Consider the following 18720-nt stretch of genomic DNA (forward strand, 5'->3'; position numbering starts at 1 on the left):
CCTTACCCACACTGCAGAGCTGAAACACTGCTGAAGTTAACTGGCAATGCAATTGCAACCCAGGGGACAAGGGAACTCTTTCACCCAGGCAATAAGCCAAACCCATAGAAACAAGAATCCTTCTGCACAGGGCTCCAGCCAGAGCATCCCTCAGCATACAAGTCCTGCAGCATCCCTTCCCTCCAAGGGTTGCTAGCTCGATGGTCAGTTTGTGGTCCAGAGGATTTCTGGATTGGTATGAACATGGGTGGATGTGGGGAGGGATGGGTAAAGGAGAAAGCAAAGAGCAGAGTGGAATTAAGAGACAGGCTCAGAAAGAAAAAGGAAAACAAAAGGAAAACCAAAACTAAGCAAGAATAATTCTGTTTTAGGTATTACACTGGAGTTAGCTCACACTGTGGGGCACCACACAATTTAACTCCTTTGAGTTGAAGGGATGTGACAGCAAATGGTTTTCATCCTGAACAGGAAACTTTGTCCCAGGGCTAATGCCAGCTGGTTACACTCAGGTGTTCCAGATCTTGACACATAATCCTGAAGGAAAGGTGTTTCAGTCATAAAGACTTCATTAGCAGCATCTTACATACATATATAGGCTGACACTGCTCATACGTATATAGGCTGACAGCTTATCCAAGAAGATGGCACAAGCCAGACTGTGCTTTATGGTGACGTGAAGCATCTCATTTGTTCACTCCAAGAATTTCTCCAGTTCTACACAAAACTATTTGGACTGCCACCATTTGTCCTGTAAAATAACAGGCAGTCTACTCAGAAAGACTACTTGTAATCCAAAACTCAGCATACATAAGGCATTTTCATTTGGTGAAATACAGAATTCCCTCTTCATGTTTCAATTTGTCATCTACTCTACCACATGCAAGTGTGGCCTTGCTGCCCCTAGAACAGCACATTCCCATCAAGTATAAAGCAAAGCATAAGCACCAGCTCCTATTGCACAGCACACTGTCATCAGTTATAAACAGAATCCATGTCTAACAGAGCTCATCTAAAGCAGAGAAAGGACTTCTCGAGAAGGTCTATATTTATTTCTATACCTCTCTATAAGTATTTCTATACTACATGTGACTGAAGCTGGACATCCAGGACTGCACCACAAATCAGAGAATAAACTGATGATTTTTCTTGTGCATGCACCCTTTCAGCAGGGAAAAAAAAAGCCTGAAAAGGTTGTCCTGGTTTTGGACAAAGATCAAGACTAAAAGTGAGAATATAAGGACTTTTTGGGTCCCTATGCAACAGTCACTATATGTACTGCTCTAAAGCGCCATTGTAAGACCAAACCCACCCATCCTGCAAAGCTCTATGCAAGGAACTTTTGCAGACACATTCAGACTTAAATTTGAAAGCAGATTTAAGAAGTCAACAAATTTCTCTCTGAAAACAAAGGGTTTGCAATGACTTGCACGATTTTATTGCAGCGAGGTAACTCCAACAAGAACAAATCCCAGCTTTGAACCACCTTTTCAAGCTACTCTGTGCTCCAGTCTATTTAGTTTCTCTCCAAGAGAAACCTTCACTGTTAATATGTGCTGCTGCTCCCTTGCAGCATAAGCACAACCTCTGCAATAGCCATGTGCAGAACAACTTAAGTTGAGCCAACTTCAACAGCTGGATGCATGTGTGATAGAAATCAGAAGAGAAGCTGCTGTGGTGGTGAAGAATCCAGGCAGGGTAACAAGACTTGCAGAACTGGCTTCATCTGGACTGGGGTATTTGCTGAGCTGGCAGCACTATGAATTGCTACAGATGATGGTGAAAGGAAACAAGCTGTAGCTGTAAAAATCTAGGTTTAAAGGAAAAAAGAAATGATTTAAAGAAACTGTGAGGCAAATTTGGGTTGGGAATATAAAAAGGAAGAAGTTACTGGATGAAACAGGCAAAGAAAAAGGAAGTACAGAAGGATACAGGATGCATTTGGGATAAAGCTGTCTAGGCAGATGCTGGTGGAGCACCCAGGCATTAGCCCAGCCAGAAACACTGCACAGAGGAGCATCCGTGTCCAGCACAGCCAAACAGGGGCAGGGGAAATGCAGCCCACAGGGAACAATGGGAAGAATAAAGTGGCAAGAATGATCCCTAACCCTGGAAGTACACCCACCAGCTACCTACAGAGACAAACTTGGGAGCTTTAGGGTTTCCAAACTGCAATGGAAATGTGTTTTTTATTGAGACTGTGCACTGGATCTGGGAATCTGAATTTAAACACTGAACACAAATGGGGTTTGGGTGCAAACCTCAAAGCCAGACTTAACAACAGTCACTACAAGCCCAGCTGACAAATCCATCTAATAAAACACGTGCTTGTAAGTCACAAATAGGCTTTTGGTTCATTGTCAAAAGCATAAAACACCAAAGACAATCAGGGAAAATTAGGTATTAAGTGTCAAGCATCCCCATTTGTGCTGCAATACAAGGGGACAGGTTTGAGCATTGTTTTGGCATAGAAACTAGGTTGGCCTGTGGCAAAAGACAAGTGCTCCACATCAGAAAAAAGCCTTTGTAGACTTGGGAGTGAAGAGCTTCACCTCCACTGGGGGAAATCCAAGTTTCCACTGTGGGCTCACTAATCCACTGCTTTGGTTCACAGCTCTATTCCTGCTGCTCTGCAGTAGCCTCACATACTGCCCGGGGTTACTGCTGGCAGCTCCAAGTTCTCATGTCAATTGCTTTGAGTTCCCTTTCTTGGCAACTAATAATCTCTCTTCCCCCTCCCACAAATCTGGGTAAAGCACTGAATGAGACTTCCCAGATATAATGCAAGAGTTGCAGATAACGGGGATCACACAGAAAACGTTTCTTTGTACATTTATTACACTTAAGCAGCCAGTGAATACAGTGCAGTGCTCTTAGGAGCAGGTCTGTGTCCTCTTGTGGCTGCCCTAAAGCAAAATAAGGTCCAAGCATGGTCGCAAACATCATCCCCTTCACTCTCAATATAAATGCACTATTGGGACAGATCCAGACCCTGATTATGAAGTGCATGTAGGGATTAGGTATCCACCATTAAATACAGAATTAAATTATTCATTCATCATGCTGTTACATGACTACAACCAATCATTCAAACATGAAACTAACCCAAACATCAGTGGTTTATGTAAGAGCACAAGGGGAGTGTTTCAGACACTGAGAGTGTGGCTTTTCTGCTTTGCCAACTTAGAATCATAGAACAGTTTTGGTTGGAATGGACCTTAAGATCATCCAGTTCCAACCCCCCTGCCACAGGCAGGGACACTTCACACTAAACCATGTCACCCAAGGCTCTGTCCAACCTGGCCTTGAAAACTGCCAGGGATGGAGCATTCACAACTTCCCTGGACAACCAATTCCAGTGCCTCAGCACCCTCACAGGAAAGAATTTCTTCCTTATATCCAATCTAAACTTCCCCTGTTTAAGTTTTAACCCGTTACCCCTTGTCCTATCACTACAGTCCCTAATGAAGAGTCCCTCCCCAGCATCCCTACAGGCCCCCTTCAGATACTGGAAGGCGGCTAGGAGGTCTCCACGCAGCTTCTCTTCTCCAGGCTGAACAGCCCCAACTTCCTCAGCCTGTCTTCATACAGAGGTGCTCCAGTCCCCTGATCATCCTCGTGGCCTCCTCTGGACTTGTTCCAACAGTTCCATGTCCTTTTTATGTTGAGGACACCAGAACTGCACACAGTGCTCCAGGTGAGGTCTCACAAGAGCAGAGTAGAGGGGCAGGATCACCTCCTTCGACCTGCTGGTCACGCTCCTTTTGATGCAGCCCAGGATACGGTTGGCTTTCTGGGCTGCGAGCGCACACTGAAGCCGACTCATGTTCATTTTCTCATCAACCAACCAACTTCTCAGACTGTTCTTCTCCCTTCTGTTATTTGCTACTTGTTGGTACCTCGGTGTGCACGATTTGAGTTCTCTTCGTATGAGGCTGCACAGACTCCAACAACAAGTAAGAGTTGTGCTTTGAGAGGATATACAACTTCTTTTTTAGATCCATCACATTGAAACAGGCTTGCTGCATTTTTGAAAGGCCAGCGTTACAACTCGAAAGCTTTACCCAGTATTTAACTATTGCATGGAGGGAGTATCCAAGCACACACTCCTCCACATGCATGCCCACATGTACATCCTTTAGATCATAAATGGAGAGCAAGTTGTGCATAAACAGCAGGTACATTTCCCCCCTCTCCTCATCATTAAGAGTAACTTCAAATCTGTATCATGATAACAAGGTTACAGCTACTAAAATAGAGAATTCTTTCTTCTAGCTTCTCCTACCCACTCCAAGGTGCTGGAGAAAGGTAACCCATAGTGGCACAGCCCTCGCTTAGGGGGTCTTCACTGCTTCTTCATGCAGAAAGGCCACATCCCTTTGCTCAAATTCTCCCCAGCCACTAATGCCTCAGTGCCACCTGCACCCCCAGAGTCCAGTAGAAACACTTCCTATCCCAATTTAACATTCTGCAGGCAGAATGAACGGGTAAAGCTGGTGGAAAACTGGTGACCAGCAAGGAAATACTATTTTTCCTTATTCTACAGGTTGGAAGACTCCTCGACAACAAAAGCAGCTCTGAAGCTCCAGTAGCCAATACTGAGCTAGGAAGATTTCCAGCTTAAACCAGACACCATTCACCTCTTCTTAAACCCTCTCCTCTCTTAGCTCCAGAGGAAGGCTCTTCCCTCCTCAGCCAGCAGCTTCACTGTTCACACAGGTCATTCACATGAAGAACTGGCTTAATCTCTATTGCAAAGAGAGCTCTGTGGAAGGGCATCAGTGAAGCCTTCTAAAATAAATAAAGTCCCTTCAGGATTAAACCAAAGCAGCATCCCCTCACATCTATCTCAGTTATTGCCATTGTCTCTCTCTGGCCTTGACAGATCTCATCTTGGATCGCCAGCACCCCCACAAAAAAAGAATCCCATCAAAGGACAATCTTCCCAGTTTTCCTTGTTTACATCTTCAGGGTTTCCTGTTGCTCTTCCTTCCTTGGCTTCCCAACTCCTGATTATTACTTTTAACATTCATTTTACAGCCTACCCTACATCCCACTAATTGCCTTCAACAAAAGCAGCAGTGTCAGTCATTCTCTCCCTCATGTGTGGCCAGATCTCACTGCAAACACTTGCTGAGCTTTCACCTGCTCATAAATGCTGCTGCTACCTGGCCTTTCCTTGCATCTTTGTGACCATGACCCGTTGTCACCCACTAGAAAGTGCTGAGCTCTGCTCACACATGGAAGCTGTGCTTTGTGTTCGCACAGGATGCGGTGATGGTCCATGGGATGCTGCAGCAACACACAGCAGCAAGAGGCAGAAGAAGGGATCCTGCCCTTCATTTAAAGCAGCAAATCCCCCCTCTTGAGGCTTATCCAATTGTTCCTAAATGGAAATGTCAGGCTGTTACTCCCATGCCACCCATTTTCCTCAGGGTCCGATCCACAGAGAATGGCAATCCCTCCAGGCTCAGTAATTCTGATAGCAAGTGGAAGCACGTGGCTCAGGTTTCTTACAAAAAGCAGAGTAGGGAATTGTGAGGATGGATTTGAAGTGTTATGAGATGTGGTTTTGATATTTACAGGGACTTCTGTGCCTGTTCACAAACAGAAGCAGAAGTGCAATGGAGAGCATCTTTACTTGCCCAGGAATAGCCAAAATGCCATTATGAACTTGTCCTTTACAAGAGGACAAATGACACCGATCATGCATCAAGGCACACTGGGACCCATGTCAGGGTTAGATGAATTGATAAATGTTCTTCTTTAAAACCACAATTTGGAGAATAATATGTCAGAGACTTCACCAAAGCCCTCCAATCCTAAACAAGCCTCACAATATAACCCGTACATGTCCTTCGCCTCCCGAGAGCAGCCCACACTCCTAGCAACACAGCTCACACATGAGAAATGCAGCTAGTTTCAGTGTACAGCTTTCTCCAAGTATTCCTACTTGTTACAACACATTAATAATCAATACATCCTCCCTTTCAAAAGGATGCACAAGTTACAAGCCCTTCCTTCCCAGGAGATAGATGCTGATTACAGGAAGGCCTTCTCCATAACAATTCTGTTCCTAAATCACACTAATTGCCTTGTCCATTTGAAAGGTGCATTTACTATATCAGAATTAAAAAAGACCCTTATTATTAGCAAGATCTGAACCATTACCCATCAAAGCTGTTTGCATACTGGGCATGTTATCTTTTCCTGCATAGCACTGCTTGAAACCCTATAACACCTTCCCAGACAAAGTGCCATTAACATGCAAATGAGAAGTTCACACTCCTCCTTCCGCAGTCCTGCTGGAGATGGTGCACAATTAAAGTCCTAAGGAAAGGTAATGGAAGAATTAAAACAAGGCAGGTTGGCTACACATGTCACAGTAATGCCTGCAAATCAGTCTGGCCTCTAATTACCACACTATGTCCAGGAGGAATCGATTACAGCAATATAGATGAATGGGATCCTAAACTGAAAAACATATCAGATTAAACATTAATGCAGTCATTGACTGTTATCAATATATATTTAATGAAAGGTAAGGCCTAGCAAAATATAGGATTGATGGGGTTTTAAATATCTGAAAGACCAGATTCCAGGACGCAGAGGTTTTAAAATGATCCCAGCAACGTAACATACCAAAACTATAAATTCATCCACCAGGCTATAACTATACTTTGTGATTTGTTTTTATTGTAAAGATTGGTGTATGCATAGAGCCGGGCAGGAAGCCAAGCCTCAAACTGTGCTCTATTGACTGCTGAGGTCTCCATTAGCCCAGGGTGCTCCAAACAGCAATACTGGGTTGCCTAGACCAAGCCTAAAGATGATAGAATGCAACCTCTTCTCTGCACCAGGCAAGCTTTGGATGAGCAGTGCCAAACAAGCATCTGAATTCAACAAGCTTCCCCTTGAAATGTTATACATACTTTAGGGTTCAACTTTAACCTTATTTTCTAAGGAAAACGAGCTTTTGCAACCATCTAGCCTGGCCAACAGGTTCAAAAGTAACTGAAGGAAAGATTACAAAGAAGAAGACCACAAAGACAATATTAGTTCTGAGACCTTGAAGCTTCAGCACTCAGACATCACAGCTGAAAGTGCTCAAAACCTCTCCAAAACACATGTACCTCCTGCACGGGACACAAAAGATGAACCTCTTACGTGATCTGACAACTCTGAGCCCTGTGTCTGGTCTACTTGAACATTAACTGGTCTGGCAGATTATGCTTTACATGGTGGCACTGTTTTGTCTTACCTACCTTTGAGGAGCTAACCAGTATGTCCAAGTTAGTCTTACACGAGGTCTGGCTTCCCCACCATACTGTGAGACAAGCATCTCTGCACACTTCTGAATCTGCCATCTCTCTCTCTCTAGTGACAGTGCCTGGGACCTACAATGACAACATTCAACGGCAGACAACCCAACTTTGGCGCACACAATTCCAGGGAGAACCCAAGGCTCCAACATTCAGTGAACAAACACAACCAAACACAACAAATTCTTAGCCAATTTATACTTTCTGAAAGGATTTAGGGTTAATGGGACTTCCAGTTTAAGAGCCAGTTATCCAGGATACACCTTCCAGTGTTTTGGATGTATAGAGCAAGTGACTGTGCCTTTTGCCTACATAAGAGGACATTAGACAGCTGCATCACCCTGAGAAACCACTGAAATCACATTGTGGTACTATGGTATTTGAATGAAGACGTCCAGAAACGCTCTGCAAGAAACCAACCCCTGGGAGCTAGCAGGGCTCTTTCTGCTCAACTGGAATTGAACCAATATCAAAGCACTGCAACAAAAATGCTGTGTTTCACATGAGAGCCATTGATCTCCTGGAATCGCTGATCACATCAAAGCTAAAAATCACAATTCCAGCAGTGCCACTTTGTTTCCCTGCCTGCGTCACCTCCACTGCTTGCAGTATTACTTCTATCCTCTCACATAAGGCTGCCAGCTGCATTGCAATACCCATCACGCAGCACCCCACCAATAGCTGGTGGCTGCTAAGGCAATATTTACACTATGGTTTTCATTACAGTTTATAAAACTCTCTGGAGTTCTTCCAAAGGAAAAGCTCCACGTAAATTGGAATTATTATTGTCATCTACAGGCTAAGGCCAGTTAAGAATTTACTAGAGCTCAATGTGGAGACTGCAGATGTTTGAAATCCCAATCAACGGGCTGTGAGCAATAAACGTCATTAACATTGCCTGTAACACATTTCTTCAGCAGCATACAATAAATCACTGATGAATATTCAAGGCAACCCTCTGAGGTTATCTCCATTTTACAGACAGAGGCAACCAGGAGACAGAAGTTTAGAAATGACTTGCCTATAAACACAAAACAGATGCAGAATTCTATTGTCTCGCCTTCAGAGTACAAACTACTTCTTTCTAGACAACGCTTCAAATTCTATAGATTGATTTGCAGTGAAATTAAGGAGACTGGCATTCCCCAAAGTCACCCAGGTTACAGCACGGGTTACCTACATTACAGCAACACCTACAGAAGGCAGAGAACTGCAGATTCTCACTGTATGAAGTCGAGCAAACAGATAAAAACCCTATCCCAAAGCCTTGTTATGGATAATAAAATCAAATCTATGCATAAAATACAGTAAGAAAGAGAAATGAAAGACTCAAAAATTGCATTAGAGGAAGAACCAGGAACGGACCAACCCTCCAGAATAACTATATTCATTAACTAAGCATCACCCAACATTGCCCAGGAGATATTTTTAAAGCCTTCCTCTGTATCTCCGAGAACTGATGTCATCAAGCAAAATGAGGAACACTGTGAAAGACGTGTTAACGAGATGGAAAGAGTGTTTATGCAGTTTCACACATTTTCCAGCAAGGATTTTGACATTTAAGCGGGATGGCCTGGTTACTAACGGCTACTCTATGAACTGATGCAACACACTCACCACTGCGCTGACTGGCAGATGCAGTAAACAAGCGGTAGTTCACCCCAGGTTCTTCCTCCCTGTGGCAACAGCTTTTGTAGAACTGCAAAACTTAAAGAGACACTTTGAATTAATATTTATTCCAATCGTCCTCCTTTACTCCAACAGCATCAGCCTTAATGGATGTTTTCCTCTGCTACTTCGTTGGGCAAGTCAATAGTCTATTTACTTCAGACTTCTTCAGTTCTGGATTTCTAACTGGGGGGGGGCTGGATTTAGATATGCTTTTTATTATTAAATACCAGGTAACAACCTGCAAGGCTACAAAGTGAATCAGCCCGGAGACACTGTCCTAAAGAAACTAACCTAGCAAGAAGGATTGACTAAGATTGGCCTTAACCAAGCAGATCCCAAATCCAGAAGCACAGCAGATTAGAGACAAAGCTGATATAAGTGGGATGCCCATTGATTAAAGACTGAAGGTTTACAATGAGTAAAGTGAAGTTACTCATGATGGAAGCACAAGTATCTCTGGCCATGCAACAGCTTGAGAAGAAGCTTTAAAAATTCCCTGTACTACACTTGCACCTGCAGTAGAAAGTTCAGGAATGGTCCATAATAGCCATGTATAATGGCCAGACAAGGGGAATCTCAATCCTCTCCAGCACAAGGATATCCAACTTGACCCATGCATTTGAAGGCATTTTAGTCAATGCTTCCTGGTGACATATAGGGACCAACTACCTGCACATCTGCACCAAGACACAGTTTTCTTGCAGAACTGACAACAAAACTCAAAAGAGAAGAACGATTACCTTGTAGAGGGAAACACTACATTAACAAAAGTAGTTTCCAAGGTTTACAAACACAATAGAAATACTGAGAATCCCTCAGGATCACAGTATGGATATATTTAAGTTTGTTTTCCATTTTTTGTGAGAAGCAGAAGAGACTTCAGAATCTGGGGTTAGCAACAGCTAAAAAACCACAGTTTGTTTCTGCATTGAACATCCATTACAACCCTGTAAGAGATGGTCAGGGCATGCCAATGGCCACCAGCAGGTCACAACACAAGAGGAGACCTCATTCCTATAGACACCTCAAAGCAGTTTCCAGCCAAGTCACATGCTCACACCTCCCTCTCCGAAATAGGTCAGGCAGAAATCCATTATCCCAGAGTGAAAAGCCTGACTTTAGACTTCCCATTTGCCTGCTGGAATTAAAGAGTTAACAGAAACCTGGGTTTATCTGGGGGTTTTCCATGTGCACACACACGCACCCATCCATCCAGGCAAAACGCTGCTACCATATTTTAGCAATGTGAATACTGCTGGCTTGAAGAAAATGGGCACAGTTCCCTTTTTAGAAAGAACAAATTGTTCAGAACAAGGACAAATGCAATAGAGAAATCAGACACTGACTCCTGTTTCTGCTGTTTCAAGTTTCTGGTACATGCAGCTCAGTCTTTGCATGATTTTTTTTCTGTATATAGACCAAACATTGCTCAAGAATCCCCCCATAACGCCCTAATGCTCCTCACAGCAAATATTTGGGGGGGTATATTTCAGATATGGGAGGAATTAGAGGGTGCCCTGATCTTCTGGTGGCTACAGACAGGAGACAACCATTGCCCACAGGGCCAGAGTAATTGCAGTGGAGCAGATACTTGCTTCACTTGAGTGTAGTTTAGACACAAAATGTGGGATTTGCTGCAAACTGTGTTGAAACCACTCCTTTAGATTGAAAGCCACAGAAACGGGTATACAAAGAAAGGCAGTATAGCCCACCCCCATAATCACATAGGGTGAACTTGCAGCTACATCTCCAGTTAACCAGAACATAGAACCTGATGCCAGGCTCCTTATTAGTCCAGAGACATACGGAATTCCCAAACCTGCCCTTACTCTCTTGTGAAAGCTATAGATTATTCCAGTCTTCGCTGGGGCTTTAATTCGACTCATTAGCACAGATTTATCCGAGTTAATACTTTTTCTCCACAGGACACCATGAACTTCAGGGGAGATGCAAGAATAAAAAGGCTAATGTTATGTCTCTCAATCTCTTTCCCAATGCGCAGAAATGAACTGCTATCCCCACAGCAATTTCAGGCTTTGCACCTCCAAAGGTTACTCGTCTCAGGATGGAATAACCTGATGTCTCCAGAGGACTAACAGGGACACCAATGAGTCCAGAAAGCTTTTTCAACCCTACATTTATATTGCAGGCATTTGAGTTAATAGCTATAAAGCAAGAACAAAACTAATAAGGATTACTTTGTCAAGTAGCAGTCATCTCTTCTCTGTTAATCAAGTTCAAGAGCCATAATAATAAAGCTTGAATCTCCAGTGTTGGAGAAGATGGAATTTAACACTCCCTTCTGCCATCAGAAAGCAACATAAAACCAAGACCACGCAGCATGGAGACCCCTTAGGGGATTTCTTGAGGTCACTAACAAGAATTCAGCTTGTCCAATACATAAATCCATATACAAGTTTGTCTTCCTATGTTTTTAAAGGATGTTATTTTAAGTAAATATTCCCATGCTGCAGCCACAACTGTCATGAAAACACTGTGTGTTAGACCTTGGAAGCATAAGAGATGGCACCATGGAGAACTTCTCACTAATTAGACATGAAGCTGGCTTCCTTTAAAAACTTGTTAGATAAAAAGCCTTGACTGATCTATTTTTCCATTACTCCGAGCTCAGGCAATGAAATTTAAATCACAGAAGTGCTAATTATTATTCTTCAAGTCAGCTTTTCATTACTGAGAGCATTCTCTCCACCACAGCAATCCCCAAATCTCTCTTCTAATCCTGGCAATCCCTTTCACTTGTTCTTTGATTGCCTGTAAGGCTGAACGTTGGCATTAAACCTCTCAACTCAAGGTGTTGATCTACATCCTGAGCATGGATCTGGGATTTCTCTGCAGCACAGATTTTTCTGGGTCTCCCACCACCACTTTTGTATCTATGGATGAATGGGTATTGGAAAAAGAGAGTCACCAATGGAAAGACAGGAGGGCTTCACAAGTTCCTATGCCCCAAGTTTCATCCACCAAATGCCCAGGAGGGCAGAGCATGGGTGGGCTCATCTACTAATCGGACACATGCTGTTCCTTCTACCCAACATCTTTAATAATCTATTCCTTATTAGCATCAAATCTCCTTCAGATGACTCTCCATTTATGCCCATTCACAGCATTGCCCAGATTCATTTGTCATCAGGGAGCATCCAAGCTCCTAAACGTTACTGCTGAACACCACTAGATAGAAAAGTGAAGAGAAAAGGGGAAATGGAGTGGCTGCACTGGAGCAAGGAGAGGCTTAGGCATATGGAAAACAGGTATGGAGAAAGTAGATGGGAACAAGCATGTCAGCAGTCCCCCTTGACATGGTACTGCTCCAGTTAGTGACACCCCAGGTGAAACAGCCCACACAGCTTTGTTGGAGGGCACCAGAGCTGATGACAGGGATGGAAGGCATGTCCTGTGAGGAGCAGCTGAGGACTTTGGGGTTGTCTAGACTGGAGAAAAGGAGGCTGAGGGACAACCTCATTGCTCTCTACAGCCTTCCAAGGAGGGGGAGAAGGATGTGCTGATCTCTTCTCCTTGGTATCCAGTGACAGGACATGTGGGAATGGTCCCAAGGTGCACCAGGGGAGGTTCAGACTGTCCATTAGGAAGCTTTTCTTTACAGAGGTAGTGGTCAAACACCTGTAACAGGCTTCCTAGACAGGCAGTCGATGCCCCAAGCCTGTCAGTGTTTAAGAGGCCTTTGAATAATGCCCTTAACAACATGCTTTACCTTTTGAACAGCCCTGAAGTGGTCATTCAGTTGGACTAGATGATCTTTGTAGGTCTCTTCTAACTAAAAACCACTCTATTCTAACCATCTATTTACTCTGGAAAGAGATCAGATACTTCCATAGCCAGGTAATGGAGTGATCTCTCCTGCTGAAGCAATAAAAACTCCCTTATATTTGCTTGCTCCAAAACACTCTGGAAAAGCACATGCAACTGATTGCTACTGCAGGATGTGATTCTCACACACAGCTGGATTAATTTTCTTCACTGTTGCAAGCATATTGGCACCAAGGCTCAGCACCAGCCTACGGGATGGTAGTTCTATGGCAATTGCCTTTTGCAAGTAATAGGCTGGATTTGTACCACAAATACTCCCACTTTAAAGGCACAAATGCTGCCTTTTGAGTAACTGACTTTTTGCTTAAGCAGAAAAGCAGAGTTCTGGGAGCTTTATTGCAGAGGGAAGCAGCCCACTGCAGCAGTGGGTCAGGCTCCCAAGGCCCTGCACTAAGTCCCCCTCTCTGTGGAGAGCATCTTTAGCAGGACAGAGTTACACAAGCACCGCCTGACTTCTGCTCACTTTGGCATCTCCAATACCTTTCTTTTTTCCCCCTTTAAATCCACGCAGCAGGGTGCAGTCTTTTGAGAACCCATGTGCAAGCTCATCTCTTTTCATGCCAGCGCAGCCTTTCCTCCCCTTCCTCTTCTCTCTTCCCTTTCCCATTACTCTCTTCAAGGTCTGAAAGAAAACACTTTTCAGATACTTAAAGGTTACAAGTTAACTTAGTTCAGCAGTACCTAAAAGAAGGCATTTCTGCTCAAAGGAAAGAAAACAAACAGGGTACCTTCTGATCTCCAAAAGCACAGCAGCAGATTTCCGCAAGGCTCTATCCAACATGGAGCAAAGCAAGACCTTACTGAAGATTCTCTTCTGTTTGTTCAAGAATTCCCGAATTATCTCAGGAAAATAATAGCTGGCTTAGTTTAAACAGGTGGTTTAAATTTTGCCTTAAGTCTATTAGGGAAGAGTGCACCTCTGCATACAGAGAGAAGCGCGGTGCAGCAGGAACAGCAACTCCAGGCGAGGCGAGATGACAAATAGCAATTCAATCTCAAGCTGTTTGCAACCTAAATATCTATCCCCAGCTCCATGCAGCAAAGCCCTCATTTGATTTCACCCTGCGTAGATAAAAAGCATTAGACATCACAACACAAATCTCACCAGTACCTTAGGCAGGGCCAGTGTTTAATAGCACAGATTAGCTATGAAACTACTGTAGCAGCAACAGACTTTAATGTGGTCTTGGCTCTGTTTAAACACTGACAGTGATTTTAAGGGACAAGTTCATCCTTGTTCTGCCCTAATTATTTCAACATATTAGCACCTGAGGAATATCTGACTCAACCACCCCCCCACCCCCCGGTCTAAAGTCATTATTTACGCACAGGCCAGCATGGATTACATGACAAACATGACAGATCACTTCTCTTCTCCTGTAAGAGTGCCATTAAAAATAAAATGAGGATTTAGTTAGCTATTGACTGAACCACTGGGGGGGCAGGAAGCTGAAGGACTTAATGCAGAAAGAAATTATGGAAACTAGAGAGTCAATCCAAGCATTGCCTTAGGTCAGCTCATTTGTCCTCCAGCCAAAGCAGGGCTGTCGCTGCCCCAAGCTCTCTCCAACCACAATGTTTTTGATGTTGGGAACCCATCCATAGCATAGAAGGTGATTTTATTGTCCCATAAATATCCCACTCAGAAGTTCTGCATGCATTCATACAAGCTTCCTTATCTGAACAGCCCCATTCCTGCAAGGTATGCCCACCTTCTGCTACATTTTGCACCCCTGCTATGCCAGCCACCCTGTTGCAATGAATCTCTCCATCTTCTGCACTGCCTGGGTGGTTATTTGGCAATATGCACAAACTTGCGCCTCACATGTTCCCAACTCCTCTTTCTGTACTTGCCAACAGCAAGGCTTGCACTCAAAGCGTTGGTCCTGCCCTAAAAACAAAGGGGAATATGCCTAAAATGAGAAGAGGAATTCATCAGATCCACAGCTGTTATCATTCTTGCTTGGCTGTATTTTAGATCAGAATAAGAAAATGCCAACAACCCCATACCACACCCCAAACAAAACCCAGCTGCAGATACACCTATCTGGGACACACCACTGAACTTAAAGCAAGTGCTTCAATTTGCCGACTGATGGATGCCAGCTTGGGTACCACAACAAGGACCAAATGAGGGCAGCTCCAGAGCTAAAACCAGCTCTACCACTTGCATTAGAGCCATAATACTCCTGCTCAGGCTACAAGCTACTGGGTCTGGGAAGCTGGGGAGTACAGAGCATAGATGTGCTAACAGAGGAAAGCTCTTTCACAGGAAGGTGACAAACAGAGGTTCAATTTGCCCACAGACACCTTTCTCCCACTCCCCAATTCCCACCTTGTCTTCCCATGCCTGTTTGGGAAGCAACTGCTCAGTTACTCCCTAAAGAGCCTTCTTCACGTCTCCATCCACCCATCCTTTCATCTCTCCCTTCAGTTGCCTTGCCAGACCCCAGCCCTGGGCTACAGAAATCACTGGCCTCTCACAGCTCTGCTCTGAAGCACAGAAGATGATGAAGCTCAAGAGGCAGCAAATTTATCCCAGCTCTGGCTCTTCCCAGCTCCCTTCATCTCACCAGTCTTTGGGTCCCTCCATACAGGAGGCTGGGAGACACTCAAGCATCCCAGAGCAGTTTGAACTTCTTTTTGCAACAGTTCTGGAATGGGCAATTTAAGACAGTGTAGGGCACGTAGGTGATGCTGATAAAGCAAATCAACAGCATCAAACCCAATGATCTTAAGGTCCTTTCCAACCCTAACTATTCTATGATTCTTTGATAAGAACAGGACTAAAATACAAGAGAACTGTACAGAGTATGACCATGAAATCACCGAGCCCTGAACCCCCTTCCAGAAACTCATTAATAAGGAATTGGGGAAACAGTAAAAGACCAAAGGAAATATTTACTGCTGCCTTCCTGGTATATTCTCTCTGCTGCCAGCAATTGGCATCTTGGGGACTTCTTGAATCACAAATAATGCATACATTGCATTTAGGTCTTTGCAGACTCAAATTACTCAAGAGGAAGGGCCCCTTGGCTAATCTGTGCTTTTTAACAGTAATCACTCACCTATTGAGTGATTTCTAGCTTTTGGTCCATTTTTATACATCTCTGTTTTGGTTGCTGAGAGACAAAATTTCATCTTATTAATAGGGTGTATTTCTGAGCTATATTTTAATTTTCTTCTTGCTGTAGTAAATATAGCTTGAAAATGCTAGTATGCATTAGCACAAGTCTTTTTAAATCCAACAAATGTAGTAAGTTTGAAAAAAATAACAAAACAAGCATAAATTCCAACACATATTTGTAAATATATATATATCTCAGGTTGAGGCTAAAGCATCTTTCTACTACCTAAAGGATCATATAAGAAAGCTGGTGTCCTGCTGGTGTTTCTGAGATGTTCCACATCCCTGAATACGTTCAAGGCCACGCTGGACAAAGCTTGGAGCAACCTGCTCTAGTGGAAGGTGTCCCTGCCCGTGGGAGGGGTTGGAACTGGATGAGCTTTAAGGTCCCTTCCAACACAAACCAGTCTGGGATTCTATCAAAGCAGAATAAAATAAAGTAAAAAGATATCCCCAAAATTGCATTACTTAAATAGAAACCCCTGGCCATGGATTCCTTGCTTTTTCTCCCCACATTCTATACCAATATTTCCCGGAACAGTTCCCAGCCTACGCTTTTAAATTATCACTTCATTTCCAGTACCTTCTCTCCACAGCAAGGAAAATCACTGCTGTATAACTTCTTTTACAGCCAAGATGGGAAACCCTCCATGAGATTACCCATTCCCTTCCCTTGTAAAATAGAGAGGAAAATGTCATTCCAGGAAATAGAAACGTTAAAAAAAGGCCAATGAAACAAAGGCAACTCCTGCACACAATGTTGTTCTTCCCCTCTGAGTCAGTAATAAAGAGGAAGGAAGGAAAAAACCCAGATAAAACAAATGCAAGGAGGAGGTGTGGATGCAGCATGTTTATCCCCGTGGAAGAGGGGAGGCTGTAAGAGGCCGTGCAGCGCATACGGACACCCCAACCACCGCCTTGGTGTTTACAAACATTTTGATGCAACCAAACAGGGAGTTTCATTGTCCCCACTGCACTCATGTCACCCGTCCCCCAGCGCTGAGATTCCAGGAACAGGCTGCCAGAGGACACACAGTGCCAGTTACACAAGAGAGGCGCAGAAGCAAACATGCAGCAGAAGGAAAGGAGGAGAAATAAGATGAACCAGCTCAGATGCACGCTCTCTTCCTGATCTCACCAGCCTCCAAGTCAGGCTTTGGAGCAGATTAACTTTAAAGGGCACCGAAAGATGCTGACAGATCCGAGGCGAGCAGGACCCCTCTGTCTGCACACACAGCAGAAAATTAGATGGCTGGGGACCACAGTGACGATGCAGAAGGGGACAAAACCTTCTGATGTTATGTATCACTAGTTATATTGCACTAATATCATCACACTGTTCAAGTCAAACTCTGAACTGCGCCTCGCAAACAGGAAGGGTACAGGGAGACAAAAAAGCCATGCTAAAATGAAGCTCTGCTGGAGCACAAAGTTTTCACGAAGTTTAAAATATACACTTCTTGTATTCAAGATAAAACGGAAAAAGACCACAGTGGTAGTTTGGAAGTTGAAATAAATCACCAAGCAATGATTTTGAAGATGGATACTCGTGATATGACTTGGAAAAGGAGCCTGGACCAAGCATACACAGCCAGAACTAAGCCAGCTCAACCCAAATCCCCCTGAAAAAGGGGAGAAATGCGGGTGCCAAAACACAGAACCCGGACGACACAGCGCCGCAGCCCTCGCAACCCCATCCTGCTACAGACTTGAATTATTCAACTCTTTAGCAGTCTTTATTTTGCATTCCCCAGGAGCCCCGGGTCTCGCAGGCGCTCAGCACCAATTTACAGACACCAATTAAAACCCTATCTTATTTTCCGCTACTATATAGCGCAGAAGACAAACGGGACAGCGTATGCGTCTCCCGCCCGGTGTCAGCGGTATTTCGGGATGCCCGGAGCTGCGGGACGCGCAGCGCGGCCGCGGAGGTACCGCGCCTGCCCAGCGGGCAGGGAGGGGTGCTCTTCTCCGCGGTATTTCTCCGATTTAGAGGTTTTGCGGCTTATTCCCCCTCCCTTTTCCAGCAATAGCAGGGAAAGGCAGCGCAGCCCCGCTCGGCACCGCTTATCCCCGCACAGCATAGGGAAGCGCATCGGGAGATGGTGGGGGGTAAAAGGAGAAGGAAAAACACACACACATTACAGAAAAGGAGCGCAGAACTCACCTGGTTTGGGATTTTTCCTCCCTCTCCACGACCATAAAACGAGGCGGGAGCCAGGAGCCGGTCACCGGCGATGGGAGAAGCTGCCAGCCGCGGACCCCACGATGGGGATAGCGGGGCCGGGTGCGATGCAGCCCTCACGCTCCGGGGTAGGTGTTGGAATAACCCCGCTGCGGTGCAGCCCCCGGGGATGGGTGCAAGGCAGCCCGCTCCCCCGGGATGGGTGCTGGCCGCCCGCCCGCCGCAGGGCAGCTCCCGGGATGGGTGCAGTGGGGCTGGGCACAAGGCAGCCCAGCTCGGGGATAGGTGCTGAGGCCACCTCCCCGTGCAGCACCCCGGGATGGGTGCTGAGCCACCCTCGGGCCAGGACAGCCCCCGCGGGACGGGTGCAGCGGAGCTCGGTGCAAGGCAGCGCTCTCCAGGGATGGGTGCAGGGCAGCACCCCGGGCTGCAGCAGAAGCAGGCGGCCCTGGTGCTGGGGGCCGGAGCAGGAGCGGCCCCCCCCCGGCCGCGGCAGCGGGAGGCGGCACCAGCGGAGCACAATGAACGGCGGCGCCCCCGCGGCCGCCCGCTGGGCAATGACATCACCTCTC

The 18720-nt window shown here is 45.1% G+C and overlaps 1 protein-coding gene across 1 annotated transcript in view; it reads right to left on the reverse strand.

The window, feature by feature from the left end:
- RAB30 (RAB30, member RAS oncogene family) overlaps positions 1-18597 on the reverse strand; it is a 43884-nt gene extending 25287 nt beyond the window's left edge. Inside the window, exon 1 of the mRNA XM_057399040.1 lies at positions 18131-18597. The gene's annotated coding sequence lies outside the window, so the exon portion shown is untranslated. The remainder of the gene's footprint in view (positions 1-18130) is intronic.
- Positions 18598-18720: the final 123 nt, after the last annotated feature.

Source organism: Pezoporus wallicus, unplaced genomic scaffold (genome assembly GCF_028554395.1).
Source record: "Pezoporus wallicus isolate ANWC-B61680 ecotype Strahan unplaced genomic scaffold, APGP_CSIRO_Pwel_v1 contig_3876, whole genome shotgun sequence".
Classification (NCBI taxonomy): domain Eukaryota; kingdom Metazoa; phylum Chordata; class Aves; order Psittaciformes; family Psittacidae; genus Pezoporus; species Pezoporus wallicus.